At 50.0% G+C, this 15,524-nt stretch overlaps 2 protein-coding genes across 2 annotated transcripts in view; one reads left to right on the plus strand and one right to left on the minus strand.

Moving 5' to 3' along the window:
* Positions 1 to 15,524, plus strand: part of LOC119445247 (uncharacterized) — an 87,601-nt gene that overhangs the window by 35,003 nt on the left and 37,074 nt on the right. The gene's annotated exons all lie outside the window — the stretch shown is intronic.
* The window catches only part of LOC119446831 (septin-1), a 610,438-nt gene continuing 606,870 nt past the window's right edge, over positions 11,957 to 15,524 (minus strand). Inside the window, exon 10 of the transcript XR_007466176.1 lies at positions 11,957 to 11,968. The gene's annotated coding sequence lies outside the window, so the exon portion shown is untranslated. The remainder of the gene's footprint in view (positions 11,969 to 15,524) is intronic.

Raw genomic sequence — 15,524 nt, forward strand, 5'->3', positions numbered from 1 at the left:
CAATACAGAAAGCAACGAGACAGTGAAATACATACACGAAGTATAAACCAAACGTAACTCAAGCAGTTACACACACTGGTTTTCATAACGAGCACTTTAGATTTCGCTTATCGGGAGTGAACGAAGGCAGCCACGTAAGGAATTCCATACCTCTATAGGGCGGGGAAAGTACTTATACGAGCATAGTAAGGGATAAGATTAAGCTCGCGGAAGTTACGTGCAGAAGAAGGCTTGGCGAAAGATGAGCAAACTGTGTTCGAAGTACGATAGGACATGTTAATTATGTTGTGCAAAAACTTTAATGATTCCACGTCACGACGCACGGAAAGTAATGTTAGGTTCAGAGAAGGGAGGACAGACGATGGTGAAAAATGAAGCGGACGGCTTTCTTTTGAACTGCTTAATTCTAGTTTGATTATGTTAGTTTGGTTATAGGGTGACGTACCCCACTGTGGCTGCATAATCGATAATGGCGCGAACAAGTGTTTTATACATTAAGAGTTTAGTATCCTTTGGAGTCTTCTGCATAGTACGACGGAGGTATCCAAGTTGATTTAAGGCCTTAGAACATGTTTAATCAATGTGTGCAGACCATGACAGATTGTGAGTAAATGTTACGCCAAGGCATTTATATTGTCGAACTCTGGTTAAAGATGATCCATTCAAGGAATATGTCGCAATTACTGGCGCTGCTCTTTTTGTGAGGGACAAAACAACGTTCTTTTAATTAATGTTAATTTCCCATTTTTTGCACCAAGCACCGAAGGAGGCAAAGGAATTGTTAAGTCGCTTATGATTAGTCGCAGAATCAATCACGTCGTATAAGACGCAATCGTCAGCATAAAGACGAATGCTGGAAGAAACATTTTTTGGTAGGTCATTGACATAAATTAAGAACAATAAAGGACCCAGGACTGACCCTTGAGGAACCCCAGAACCTACTTCAAGAATTGATGATCTTGCGGAATTGAAGTCGATGTATTGGGACCGGTTAGAAAGGAAAGTACAGCAATCCAGTCGACCAGACGGAAATTTTTTAGTGCGGCATTTAATTTCTGCAAGAGGTGAGAATGAAGTGCTGAATTGAAAGCTTTAGAAAAATCCCAAATGTTTTTTTGCGGCCGCGTAAGAAGCCCGCGAATACAGGCAAATTGCCGCGCGACTGGCCGTTACGGGCACTTTGCCTGTATTCGCAGGCTTCTTTCATGCTCGGAAAAACACTTTTATGTAGCGTGTATTGAGTAACAGAAAGCTGTGTCGGGAGCTGTGCTGCAGCGCCTCTAGCGGGCGCATTGGCAGGCGATAGTGGCCGTTAGATTCAGTGGAGAGCGTAGGAAGGATGGGCGAGTGAGCCCACTAGAAAAGCGTCCAGAAAACTGTACAACCACCTCGCGGAGCATCGCGCGCTATTGACGAGGCAACCTAAAGTTTGCCCGCGCGGCACCAGCGCCGAATGCTCCCCTAGCGGGCGGGTGGAAGTGTCGAAGGTCGTCGCTGGGCCAGCGCGCGCCCGTGTTCTCTACGGCGCGAGCGCTCGTGTGTGTTGTTTTCGCGACGGCGAGCGCGACCTCATCAACCAAGAAAGGTGGCACGCAGTACTGCTGTGTTGTCGATGGCCACAACAGCCTCGAAAGGTCGAAAGCCACTCGTGAAGTTCTACGGAATTCCGGGGAAGTGGTACGAGAAGGACAGACGCCAAGCATGGATAACTGCAGTGCGCCGAGTCAAGTAAGTCACGTACTTTCGCATTCGCGTGCAATATCACAGCCGCTCGAGAGAAACGCAATAGTTATATGCCTTAAATTTCTGTGCGCAAACAAACAGGGACGAAGAAAAGGAGACACAAGGACCTGTTTGTTTGCGCACAGAAATTTAAGAAAATGAATCTGTTCCAACTAGGCCGACTCGCAGTTATGCTTCAGTTATATGCCTGCATTTAGCGCATGGTCATTTCTTTAGACGTGTTGCGTAGTTGAATCATACAGTGACATCTGCCGTGTTAGCTTAGCGGTAAATGCATACGTGTTGCGCCGTTAAGCTCGACGACGCGAGCTCGATTCCCGACCACGGCGGCCGCATTTCAATGGGAGCGAAATGCAAGAACACACTTGTTACCGTGTACATTAATTTTTGTGCACGTTAAAGAAGCCCCGGTGGTCAACATTATTCCTGAGACCCTCCATTACAGCGTGCCTCATAATGATATCGTAGTTTTGGCACGTAAAACCCCCGAATTTAATTGATTGTACTTTCGCTCACGCGCGATCGGCAAGGACAAGCTCGAGGGAATTATATCCCTTTTGAAAACGCTGCAACTTAAATTGCTAGTTGTGCAGGCAACAAAAGCTAGGTGTTGCGCGCTACTTGTCTTTTGTGTGGTGCCAATCCGTATTTAATGCAAGCTGCGGTTATCGCGTGCGTCGGTAAGCGACAGATCGGAAAGCAACTACCCGAGACGTGCGCGTTATGTTGTTGTTTGGCCGTGCTTCTTAGGTTCACAATATCCAAGCATGCTTTAAAGTAATTGCCACCTTGCACATTCTTCCTGCTTCACTCTTCCTGCCAAGAATCTTCGTTTCGTGTAGTAGCCGGCCATCGGTGTGAGCTTACTTTAGCTGCGGCGGGGCATTCGCCCGACGAGAAACTGGATTTGCTTTGATGAGGCATGTATCGCTAATTCTTGCTCTCGTGCTGCTGGTCCCAAGGTAATCGCTGGTTACCGTGATCTGGGTTCATTTCGCGGAGCAGTTTGTACGAGCGATTTCTCATGAGCAGTCAAAAGATACCTTGCTCAATAATGCAATGAGTGGCCATGACTCTAATTATTTATTATTATTTGATTTGAAAACATATACACAGGAAAGAGAAAGCGAGAAGCAAAGGCTGGCAACTGCCACCAGAAGGGGCACAACGCCTGCCTACTCTTCGGAAAGGACGAGAGAAACACAGAAGGAAAGATAGGAAGGAGGGGAGGAAGGAGGAAAGGAAGAGCGAGATGACAAATCTCAACGAATAAAGTAAAACATACAGTAGGGCCCGTCCCTGTAGGTCAAGCTACTAAAGAATGTAAAATAAAAGAAATAGTTGCTGGGTTACAAACTGACTCTAACATCTGCATTGAATAAGACATGATATAATTAAATATTTATACAGCTTGATATAAGACATTATGCGCATATGTAGTACTTACATCGTTAGTTAATTTTATTGGCTAATTGGTGTCTAATGCATGTGTTTTTTCTGTGCTGACAGTGCTGATGCCACTTCCTGGGCGCCAAAATGAGAGCAGCCGTATGTGCGCGCCGAGCGACCAACGAAACCAACCGCAATCGTCACAGTCTCTGCACATCTCTGCAAGCATGCATGACCGCTTTGTGACTGCACCATAGAGAAATAAAGTGACTAAATTAGTGAAATCGGTGTGTACAATCTTGTTGGACACCTCCGACACGCACTTAATTGGCTTTCACTGTCACATCACCGCTCACAATTTGTTCAACGCCATACACTTGTAGAAACAGATGCTCCCATTTCTTCAGGTTGCCGCCACGAAAGAAGCTGTTGGCGTCGGCAACATTCTTGAAATCGCATTGCAGTCTTTGCATCGCTGTTCAGCAAGCAGACGATCTACCGCCGTCGAAAACGTAGCGCCGTGAGCACGAGCAGCAAAGCAAAGCGCGGGCGAAACAATGTAAACAAAGCGGAGACTGCACCACGGCGCGACCGCGCTGCTTGACATTTCCACATTGGGGGCGCTGTTAGGAGGCGCAGTAGCGCCTTCTGGCGATCGTTTTCTCGTCTATGTTCGGGAGAGAGAAAGAGAAAATGAGAGAAAGAGAGAGAAAAAAACTAATTGTAGCAGCACGAACGAAGCAACGCGCAGAGGTGCTGCCGACGCCATCCGCGCTTCTACGTTTCCCCGCATTAGCACCGAACGCTCGCGGTGTCCGTGACTGCAGCAGGCGCCTCTGGCGGCGGCTCGGCCGAGCTCCCGCCAGCTGCACGCTACTGCACATGCGCCGTGACGTCATCCCGACGTGTCGTCTGCTGCGCGCCGCCCGTACACTGTGCATAGCTTTCGCCCCACTTACCCTACGTGTGCTCGGGCTGCACGTGCTTCGCGAGGCGTTCCCCGATGCCACGGAGCACGAGGAAATTCTTATACACTTCGTATAACTTAGCATCACTTCGCATTGGTTCGTAGGTTTAACTTGCATCACTTCGTATAACCAGGACCAGCTAGGAACCGATCAGCTCCGCTGTGTCTTTAGCTCAGTAAAACTTTCTGCTGGGCGAGTTGGTTCATACTTGCAAAGGAAATGGTTATGCGCAAAAGCAAAAAACACGGACACAGAAGTAGACGGAGACAGACAGACAGACAGACAGACAGACAGACAGACAGACAGACAGACAGACAGACAGACAGACAGACAGACAGACAGACAGACAGACAGACAGACAGACAGACAGACAGAAGAACTTTATTTTATCCTGGGGGGAGGGTGGACTAGCGACCCTCCTTAGGCGTCACCCACGTCGGTACCGGGAGTCCAAGACCCCCTGCCACCTCGCAGGCCCCCTGGATCGCCCATAGCTGGCTCCGAAGGTCGGAGCTCGTGATGCAGGTGTAGAAGTCGGTCTCGTCGATGCGATGGACCCTGGAGTTGATTTGTAAGCGGGGGCAGCGCCACATGATGTGACCAAAGGTGGCTAATTCGCCACAGAGAGAGCACTGAGGGGAGATATCCATGTAGCTGGCCATAATGGCTGGCGACGGAAAGGTGTTCGTTTGAATTAGTCGGAAGGCTATCTCCTGGCCCCTGGAAAGTTCTTTGTGCGGAGTGGGGAGGGTTCTCCTACCTAGCTTGTAGTGATTCGTGATCTCATTAAAGGTGGTCAGTGCGTCTCCGCCGGTAGCATCTCCAACACCCGCCCCACACCCGTCGGGGTGCGGGAGGCCCGGTCGAGAAGGACCCGACGCGCCGGGGCGGCACGCGAGTCCTCGCGCCCGGGCGTGAGCCATTTCGTTGGGGTTGGGGATGCCGTCGACGGCCCCACCCAGATGGGCGGGAAACCACACCAACTCGTGAGAGTACACTTTGCAGTGAGTCAGAATCATGGCGGCCTTTTCCGCGATGTGATTCGAGTCGAAAGCCCTTACGGCAGACATGGAGTCGGTGAAGATGGTGAAGGTACCTTCCATTGTCATAGCGAGCGAAATGGCTACTTGCTCAGCGATGCTGGCGGACTTGGTTTGAACTGTAGCAGCATTGAGTAGCCGCCCTTCCCTGTTAACTACCGCTAGCGTGTATTTGTCTGCAGTCATTCTAGCGGCGTCTACAAAGATTGCGCCATCCCCCCGGCTGTCTAGCTTCTCTAGCATGGCCTTAGCCCTGGCTTTGCGTCGGCCCACATTGTGAATCGGGTGCATGTTTCTGGGTAGCTGATGAACTACGATAATTTCTCTAATTGCTTGTGGCAGTGGAGTTGCCCTTTCAAAAATAAGAGGCGAGTTGATGCCTGCCTTTTCGAGAATCGTTTTGCCTACAGTGGTGTTAGAGAGTCTGGCGACCTGTGCCATACGCTGAGCCTCGATCAGTTCGTCTATAGTGTTGTGAACACCCAGAGATAGTAATTTAGCTGTGCTAGTTCTCAAGGGGAGACCTAGCACCCGCTTGACCGTTTTCCTGACGAGTACCTCGAGTTTTTTCTTCTCTGCCGTGCTCCAATTGTGCATGGAGGCCACATAGTTTATGTGACTGAGAAGGAACGCATGAAAAAGACGAAGAAGATTGTCTTCTTTGATGCCGCCCTTCTTCCCTGAGACCCTTTGTATGAGGCGGATGGTGGCCGCTGTGTGTTGTTGCAGCTTCTCTATCGTGGCTGTGTTTCTCCCGTTTGCAGAGACTAGCATGCCCAGAATACGTAGTGTGTTTGCCCGAGGGATTTCCTCGCCGTCTGTCGTTCTTAGGTGTATATCCACCTCCTCTACCGGAATCCAGCCTTTAGGTCGGCGCCCCATACGTATAGGCTGGTATACCAGCAGCTCTGATTTGCTGCTGGATAACCGAAGGTTCATTAGTCTTATGTGGTATTCGATGATTTCGACCGCCTCTTGTAGTGTCTGTTCCGTTTCTCCCGTCGAGCCCTGAAGCGACCATAAAGTAATGTCGTCGGCGTAGATGGCTGAGCCTAGCTTTTTCATCGAGTCAAGTTTCCTGGCAAGGGGGGACATGCCAATGTTAAATAGCAGTGGAGAGATCACTGCGCCTTGCGGCGTCCCCGTACTACCGAGCGTGTACTCCTTGGATTGAACGTCCCCTATCTTAATGGTCGCCGTCCTGTCTTTCAGGAAGGCCTTAATGAAGTTATGAAAGCGGTATCCAAGCCCCATGTGAGAAATGGATGCCAGTATATGACTGTGGTCAATTGTGTCGAAAGCCTTAGTCAGGTCCAGGGCCAATATGACCCTGGGGTCCCTGGCCGAGGCGTCCAACACCTGAGTCTTAATGAGTAGCATGGCATCTTGCGTCGAAAGGTGCGGGCGAAAGCCTAGCATATTCGACGGGAAGATGTCACTCTGTTCGATGAATCTCGAGACCCGGTCGTTGATTACATGTTCAAAGATTTTTCCGACGCATGATGTTAGTGAGATAGGTCTGAAGTTTTCCAGTGTGGATTTCTTGCCTGGTTTGGGTATGAGGATTACCGAAGCGTGTTTCCATTCCTTGGGGTAAGTGCCCGCGCGCCAGTGTTTGTTGAACATGTCGGTGAGAAAGTCTACCGAATCATCGTCCAGGTTTCTCAGCATGCGATTGTTAAGTCCGTCCGCCCCAGGGGCCGACGTACTGTTGAGCTTGTGGAGTGCGTGCCTCACCTCCCATGATGTGATATCGCCATCTATTTCCTGTACCTCCCCTCCTTCGTAGGCGGACTGCTCGGGCTCGTCTCTCCCGACTGCTATTGGCAGGTAGCGTTGTGCGAGTTCGTCCATGAGTTCATATTTGTCCCTGCCCTCTAGTTCCCTGTGAACAAGGCGCTCAATGGCTGACCGTTGTGCGCTGCGGGTGTTTCCTGCCTTGAGGAAATGTTTAAGCAGATTCCATTTACCCCCTACCCTCATCTGTCCGTCGACTTTGTCGCACACCTCAATCCATTGTTTCCTCTCCAGCTCCTGCGCGTACTGGGCTATCTGCGTATTAAGCCGCGCAATACGTTTCCTGAGCGTTCGGTTCAGTTTGTTCTTTTCCCATCGCTGTTTGATGGAGCGCTTAGCTTCCATAAGATGTGCAAGGTGGCTGTCCATAACCTCAATGTCGGCGTCTGTTTCTACTTCTTTGGTGGCGGCAGCGACGTCAGAGAGGAGTTTATCCCTCCAGTCGTCATAGCCACCCTCGCAAAGAAGATCCTTCCTGCTGACTCTGAATTTGTTCCAGTCTACTATTCTGTGAGACCTCGTACCTTTGCAACTAGCGTATAAGCACGTCTCCACAATGTAATGGTCCGAGCCTAGGTCTTCCCCCCTATTCGTCCATGTTTGTGGCCTGTGTAGTTGATAAAAGTGAGATCGGGTGAAGAGGGTTTGGTCACCGAGTTACCCATGCGAGTGGGGAAATGTGGATCTGTAAGAAGAGTGAAGCCATGATCGTGAAGGGATTTCACGACCGATTCTCCCTTCGGTGTGTTCGCCCCATAGCCCCATGTGGTATGTGGTGCGTTAAAGTCTCCTGCTACAAGTAGGGGAATCCCCGCCTTCGCCGCTATACTGGCTGCCTTGGCTATGAGCGCGTAGAAGCGTTCTCCCTTCTTCTTGGGCGAGCTATATACATTGAGTATAAGGAAGCCCGTTCTAAAGTGTCTACCCGGTAGGAGTTCCACACACATGTATTCCGCGTTCGATCGTTTATCCAGAATTCCATGGTCTATGGTGGTTATGCCGCGCTTGACACAGGTCGCCACACCTCTGCCATTCTCCCCTTTGCGAACCGAGACTTCGTATCCGTTAATAGTTACGTCCTCTATTATGGTTTCTTGCAGGAGTATCACCTGCGGTTTCTCTTCCTGAGTGCGCAGGTATTGAGCCAGTATTGCTTTTTTGCCTCTGTATCCGCGGCAATTCCACTGCCACACGCGCAGATCCCTGTGTTTTTTATCGTCCCCCGCCATTTTTACTGAACGGTTTTGACTGGCCATCCGGCTTCCCGCTGGCCATGAGTATGTTGGGTTGTGAATTTGTGCGTTGCAGCAAGCCCTGTTTTTTCTCCAATTCACATATTCTTTGATTCTGCTCCGTTCCCTGTTTCTTAAGATCGACAATATCCGTGCCGATTCTGGTTATTGCCTCTGATATCCTGGCTAGTGTCTGGCTAATCTGCTGTTGGAATGCCTCGAAGCCATCCGGCTCCGGGGTCTCTCCTATCGCCCTTCTTTTGCGGCCCACCATGCTGGCCTGATCCCGCTCCTGTCGCGGCGCGGAGATAGCCGCCCGTAGTTCCGCCATCTCTTTTCTCATCTCACCCACGAGCTCTCTAAGCTGAGCATTTTCCTCCTTAATCTTTTCCAGCTCCTCACTCTCTCTTTTTTGTTCTTGCAAACTGCCCCCGCTTACCTGCGATTTGGGTGCCGCACTCTGTTCTTTTTGAAGATGTTGCTGCCTAGCTCTCGTAGTCTCTGGTGGCGAGGGTCTGCCGGCCCACGTTGCCGTGGCGGGCAGGATCGGACTACCGCCCACTGTGAAGGGCTGAACCCAGCCTTGCTGCGTCATCGCTGCACCGCTGGGCATGAGTTGAGGGAAGTCCATGGGGTTTGACTTGAAGGCGCGCGCCTCGGCGCGCTCTCTTCTTCTTTGTCTGATGATGAACGGCGTTTGGTATCGCTGCTTACATACTTTGTCGCCGGTGGGGTGGCCTTTAATTCCGCAGAGCTTGCATCTTTCTTGACATTCGTGGCCGTCCGCGGGGTTTGTAATTCCGCAGCCGCGGCATACCTTGAGCGTAGGCGTCGGGCAGACATCGGCACGATGTCCAATGCGGGCGCAGTTGTAGCAAACCTCGATCTGCTTCTTGTACAGGTAGCATCTGTACAGGGTCTGGCCAACTCGCACGTAGTCCGGCACTTCGTCCCCATCGAAGAGGACAATCACCGAACCCGTTTCCTTGATACGATTGGCTTGTCGCGCCGAGGGATTTCTCCGGTTTACTATGAGGGCGTTGAGATCCACCTCGCTGATTCCCGGCTCTACGTTGCGTAGCACTCCCTTGACGAACCCGTTTCCGGCAGCAGCATACACGTTGACTTCGTGTTCTTTGCCGTTGACCAAAATTGACTTGATTCTCAGTAGCTTCTTTGCGTTGGATTCCTTTTCCGTACAGACGACCACGATGTTCTGAACAACGTTCGGGCACACCACGTCGGTCTCCGCTTCCATACTGGAAATCCCCGCCGCTCTGAAGATAGCCGTAGAAACGCCGTAATGGCTGGCTTTTCTCAAGTCGAGACCGTTGCGCGGCCTCACAATGATCTTCTGATGCTCTTCCGGTAGCTCCGGCATTCTAGAAGCTGCGAAAACCTTCCTTCTCAGCGCCGGTATGCGCCGACCACTTTTGCCACCAACGCGGCCACCATCTTCAGCTATCCGAGGGCGATTCAGAAACTCGAACGCGTCCGTCTTTTTTCTGCCCGTAGATTTCCTTTGAACGAGGTTCCAAGCACCATCGTTCGCGTCGTCCTCCCGAAAATCTTCGCCGTCGATTTCGATCGGCTGCATGCTTTCTCTAAGTGGCGCCGAGACGCTCCTTGCCGTGTTAAGCTTAGCTGCTCCGCCGCCGCCGGCGACGGGCGTACTCGTCGTCAAGCCTAACCCGGAGTGCGACCTTCCGAGTCGAAAAGGATCGAAAAATTGTCAAAAACTCACTCAAATCCGTCAGTCCGCACCTCCCCGTGATCGGAGAATCTTGCTGGGTCCGTAGAGATGAAAATCCGGGTGAAAATCGGCACATGCGAGATTGAGAAAGGCGAAAAAGCGGGAGCGACGCGCTGGTCCTCCGCTATGCGTCTCCTCCCCAGATCTACCTAGACGGAGACGAGCGCAAACTTTCAATGCAAACTTTAGCCTTGCGCCACTAGTGGCAGCTACCCCGATTTTTTTCTTCGCATTTGTGCTACGATGCATTCGTACACTGAGCGTCTCTCCGCGCGATGAATCCACATCTGACCGCACGCCTGAATGCATATCACGGCACACTCCGTGTCACACCACGTAGCAGATTCGCACACTACGAGTTTGACTCACCAAATCTCGTCCCATGAAGGAGATGTATTCTGCTCGGAACTCGAGCTATACTTGCTGTGTTTCTTCAATTAGATGCCAAAAAGTCCCGTCGAACTTGCGGCTCCGGCGTTCCTTTCAAGCTGCGGTATATACCGTTCACTCGGTGCACGCAGTTTATTGCTGCCATTGCCGCATCTGCCAGATCTCTCATTTCAAGCCTATATAGGCGACACTATTGGCGGCGGCGTTCCCGACCCTTCTTGCGCGGAACAGTTTTGGGTCACAAGAAAGAAGCGTAGCCACACTGAAGTTTTCTCCTCCACCTCTTCCCCTTTATGTACACACTCCTGCGGAACTCGATGGCCGCGGAATTCATGAATATGTAAGGCGAGGGGGAGTTCGCACTGGTCCACCATGCGCCATTCTCTAGCGTGGGCGGCTGATCTCTGGATGTCAACACAGCATCAAAGCGTCACGTCCCCCGCAACCCTTTCGCTTCCCCGCTCCCTCCACTTTCGCAGCGCTCTTGGATTGGGCCTGAACTCGCGTATCCGTATAGCCTCTCGAAAGTACAGGTATACAAACGACGCGTAAAGGACTAACGCAGCGGAGAGATGAAGGACGCTAGGCACAGTGCACTACGCTCAGTGTTTAGGCCTTGTGCGAGCCGACTAAGTCTTCGGCTCATGTAGTCGTTATGTGCACTGTAGTGAAATAAAATACAGAAAGGATAATTATGTGCTAAATAATGACTACATTCGCCGCTTCTCATCCCCGATTAATTCATGCACTTTGAGCCGCTTTAACAAGCAGTGCGGAAACACACCATGGTCGTTGACTTAGGTTAGTTGATTAAGATCCAAAGTGAAAACAGCGCCAAGGAAACCGACAAGCGAGAGGAGTGCTTGCGTCGTCCTCCCCGCGTCTTTCGCGCTGTTTTCCCCTCAATGGGCGCCTACCACACAAAACAGAGCTCAGTTCGCATGCCCTCCTCAGCGTCCACATTTCATTCTGAAGCAGCAGTTCTATACTTGCGGCAACCAATCCTCTCTTGTTTAGTTTGGTTTGGTTTTCCTTGTATGATGGCGCATAACCAATGCGGGGGACTTTCCAAAATTTGGATGGTATTACGAAATTGCTGTTAATACTAAATCTGGTAGAATTGCCAGGACGAAATGAATAAAAAGTAACCCATGAAGAACTTAAGAAAGTCTCCCTGAAAAAAACTACAAATTCCTACACGGCTGAGAAAACATCCCCGCCGAGAAAACAACCCTGTGCGGCGTCCGGTGCAATGACCGTATATTTGATATGTAATAGTCCATTTAATACATAATGAGAAAGAAGTTTTGCGTTGTTTGGGTAGATGTCAACATAAATGATTTGCAGACTCTCTCGCACATCACCAACAGATGGCACCTCCAGATACGTACCGTCAACTAAAAAAGTTTACGGACCACGGGATCTCAGAAAATGTCCAATTTCTGAGCAGCCTGCAATAGCAGTCAGTAAAACCGTACATCACAATGATGTTCACATATACTGGTAGAAGCTGTAAATGCGAATACTAGGCTGCGTTGGTGACGCTGCTCGGAAATTGGACGTTTTAAGATCCCGTGGTCCATAAAGTTTTTTGGTTGACTGTACATTTAAGGGATTAGTCAACGTTTGTACAAAGACCGCTTGTGGTGTATAAAACTGAGGTCAGTGTAATCCGAACAATAATGCAGGCTGGGAAATGAAAATGTCACAGTTTCGCCCTAGGGGCGAAGCAATGAATGCGATAGCAACACAGCAATGTCATACGAAGTAAGGTGAGCGGCTTTGGTAGCAATATGAATTGTAGTAAACATGAGCTGATTAAGTAAGCAGGTGTGCTGCGGCGTAAGTAGACCGACATGAAGAGAGACTCGATCGATGACCACTTCTGTTCCGGGCCGCTGTATCTTGAAAGCCATCTGTGGCGGGCACAGAGTCCTCTCTATGCTGTGTTTTCGCGTCTTAGTTCCCGTTGATGCGAGCGGCGGAACGAAGGTCAATTCGCTCGCTGATGCTGCCGTGCTTACTCACTCCAGCGTTTCCACAGCGAGTTCCCACGTTCATCGAGGGAGATGTGTTCCTGTTTACTCCGCGCGCGTGACACCATGCTTATTAATTTAGTTAGTATGCCTATGTTGACAAGTTTATGCGGCCGATAAAACTACTATCCTTACTTCGTATAGCTGTCCACTAATTTGCTATCGCAATCGATGCTTTGTCTTTCGGGCGAAACTGCGACTTTTTTTTTAACTATATGGCCAATAAGGCGAAGCCAGTGGAGGGAACCGTCATGGATTACACCCAAATACTTCACCGACTCCACTTGAGGTATGGTCTCGAGACGGTAACATAGCGATATGTTAACAGGATGATTAAGAGGGGAAAACCAATATCGAGCACTTTCTAACGTTAAGTGAAAGGCAAATCTTGTTTAACCAGGTTTCTATGGCGTAGAGGTAGGTCTGTAGGCGATAATGGAAGGAATGCATGTCACGGTGTGATGAGAAGAAAGCAATATCGTCTGCGTATACATACGTTCGTACATCTTGATGACGAGGAATGGAACTCATAGAATGTTAAATAATAATAGCGAATTGAGAGCTCCTTGAAGAACACTACGTGACTGATTATGTATGCTCGAAGACAAGTCTCTTAGAGTTCAGCAAAATTCCCTCCAATTTAAAAAGTCACACATCCATTTTAGAGAAAATTTGGAAACTCTAGATTTCGTAATAGATATAATGAATTACGTATTCTGCACTATCATGGCTTTGGAAGTGACTAGTGTCACAATTGCACCTATCTGCCTCTGTCACCGTGCTAATATTATTCTAGTAGTAGTAGTAGAAAACTTTATTTTATGTTTTAAAACGAAGTCCCAGAGGGTGGAGCACTCAGTCCAGGGCCCCATTTGCTGCTGCTATCCGGCTGGCCCGGTCGATCAGGCATCGCTGGTCGTCGAAGGCTGTGCTGGAAAGAGCGGCTGCTTCCGAGTCCACGTGAGCGTGCCAGATCGAGCATGATGGTCGGAATCCAATTTGGACTAAGCAACCCTTTGTTCTGTACAAATTTAATCATACGTGCATATAGGATTTTTTCAAATATTTTCACCAAACTTGAGGTTAGCACGATTGGCCTAATGTTATCTATTGTATATCCTTATTGATTTTTAAGAATTTGGATTATTTTAGCAATTTCCCACGTAGACGGAATCCGTGGAATACTAATTGAGTGATTTATAACAGTTAAAAGGTCATCAGGAGCTTCCTTAAATAAAATTTTCATCATGACAGAGGTTACCCCATCTGCGCCGGGAGTTGAATCTGGAAGTCGCTCCACAATTTCAGCCAATTTTAACATATGGATTTCTGTAAAATAATCTCATGCACTTCGTAAGCTGGAACAATTTGGCAAGACGGAAGAAAATCTAATTTCTAATCCCTTCGCCATTTCTTCTAGTCATTGGATCATTCATCATCACTCCTTAAGACTACAGAGTCAATAAAAATTGGACGCGGAAGAACTTTTCTTAAAAAGGCACCGTTTTGGGCTAGTTGGTAACAATTCATGATAAATGTTATTTGCGCACCACTTTAACTTTCATACTGCCGAGACAACTTAACGCACGCTGATTTTAACAGCGAAACCGTAAAAAGTGGCGCCTGCTGTCGCAAAACCTCACCGAGTTATGATGTCACTGCGTTGCCTAGAAACCACCTCGCGGAGCGGCGTGTGTCTCGCCTCCTCTCCGTACAGTGCACATGTTGCCTTGACATGGGACTTTAAGGAGAGGGAAGGAGAGCATGCGCGCGGCGCACGCAATGCTCGGGAGAAGGAAAGAGAAAATGAGAGCGATAGAGAGAGAAAGAAATTGTGGCAGCACCAACGAGGCAACGCGCAGAGCTGCTGCCCACGCCACCCACGTTGCCTAGCCGCGCATGCGCCTAAGCAGCAGCGATGACGTCACCTCGAGTTGCCTAGTAACCGCCGGCGCAGGTGCGCGCTCGCTTCGCCCGACACAGACACTGCTCCTGCCTGCCTGCGTTTGTTGCATGCCAGGAACGCTGTCGCTCGTAGGCGCCGACGCGCGTCCAGCGCTAGTCACGCGAAATATCGCGATAGGGAAGGTACCTCCGAAAATGATCGCTCGAGAATACTTTCCCTAGATGCGTAGTTAAGTTAAACCAAGTGTAACGAAGAAGACTGGCGCGCCCTATGGACGCACTATCATCATCGGCCCGCCGACAAAGAGGGCCTCGCGCTTTCGGTGTCTGACGCTCGACCGAGACGTTTGCGTTTCTGAGTCATCAATAAACCGCATTACATATTCGGTGGAGCTGTGCTGGGCACTACTTCCCCAACCCTGGAACTGCGCAATCGGACACTGCCGGCCATCATGCCTGACGACGCCAGCCAAACACCACCTCCGGCATCGCCAACATTGATTTGTCCGGGCTCAATGCGTCAACGTGATCCTCCCATCTTCAGCGGTTCCGACGAATACGACGTAGAAGATTGGCTATCGTTATACGAGGGGGTGAGTGCCCGAAATGGGACGATGCTGAGAAGCTCAGCTACGCGAACTTCTATCTCACGGGTGTCGCTAGCGTGTGGTACCACAACCACGAATCCGACCTCCGCACCTGGTCAGATTTCAAGGCGCGCATTACGCAAGTCTTCGGTCGCCCTGCGGTGCGGAAGCTCCGTGCCGAAGAGCGCTTGCGCAGCCGTTCCAAGCAACCCGGTGAAAACTTCACCAAGTACATAGAATATGTTGTGGACATTTGAAAGCGCGTCGATCCATCGATGACTGAGTCTGACAAGATCCGCCACGTAATGAAGGGCATCGAAGACGACGCATTCCAAATGCTCCTCTCGAAAAGCCCGCGGACCGTGGTCGAAGTCACTGAACTTTGTCAGAATTACGACGAACTCAAGAAGTAACGTCTGCTCACTCGACGTTCTTCTATCCACGATACTTCCATCGCAGTTTAGCCGCTGTGATAAACGCCTATCTGCTCGGCGAAATCAAGGAATCCATACGCTCCGAAGTCGCCCGCCAGCTACCTCTACTCACCGCCGTCCCAGGGCTCCCGCCGTCCTTGGCTCCTACGTTGCGTCAAATGCTCCAGGAAAAAGTGTCCGAAGCGATTCAGTCCTCTCGTGCAGCGCCACCACTGCCTGTACCTCTAAGCTACGCCGAGGTTGCAGTACG

This window comes from Dermacentor silvarum, chromosome 3 (assembly GCF_013339745.2).
Source record: "Dermacentor silvarum isolate Dsil-2018 chromosome 3, BIME_Dsil_1.4, whole genome shotgun sequence".
NCBI lineage: Eukaryota > Metazoa > Arthropoda > Arachnida > Ixodida > Ixodidae > Dermacentor > Dermacentor silvarum.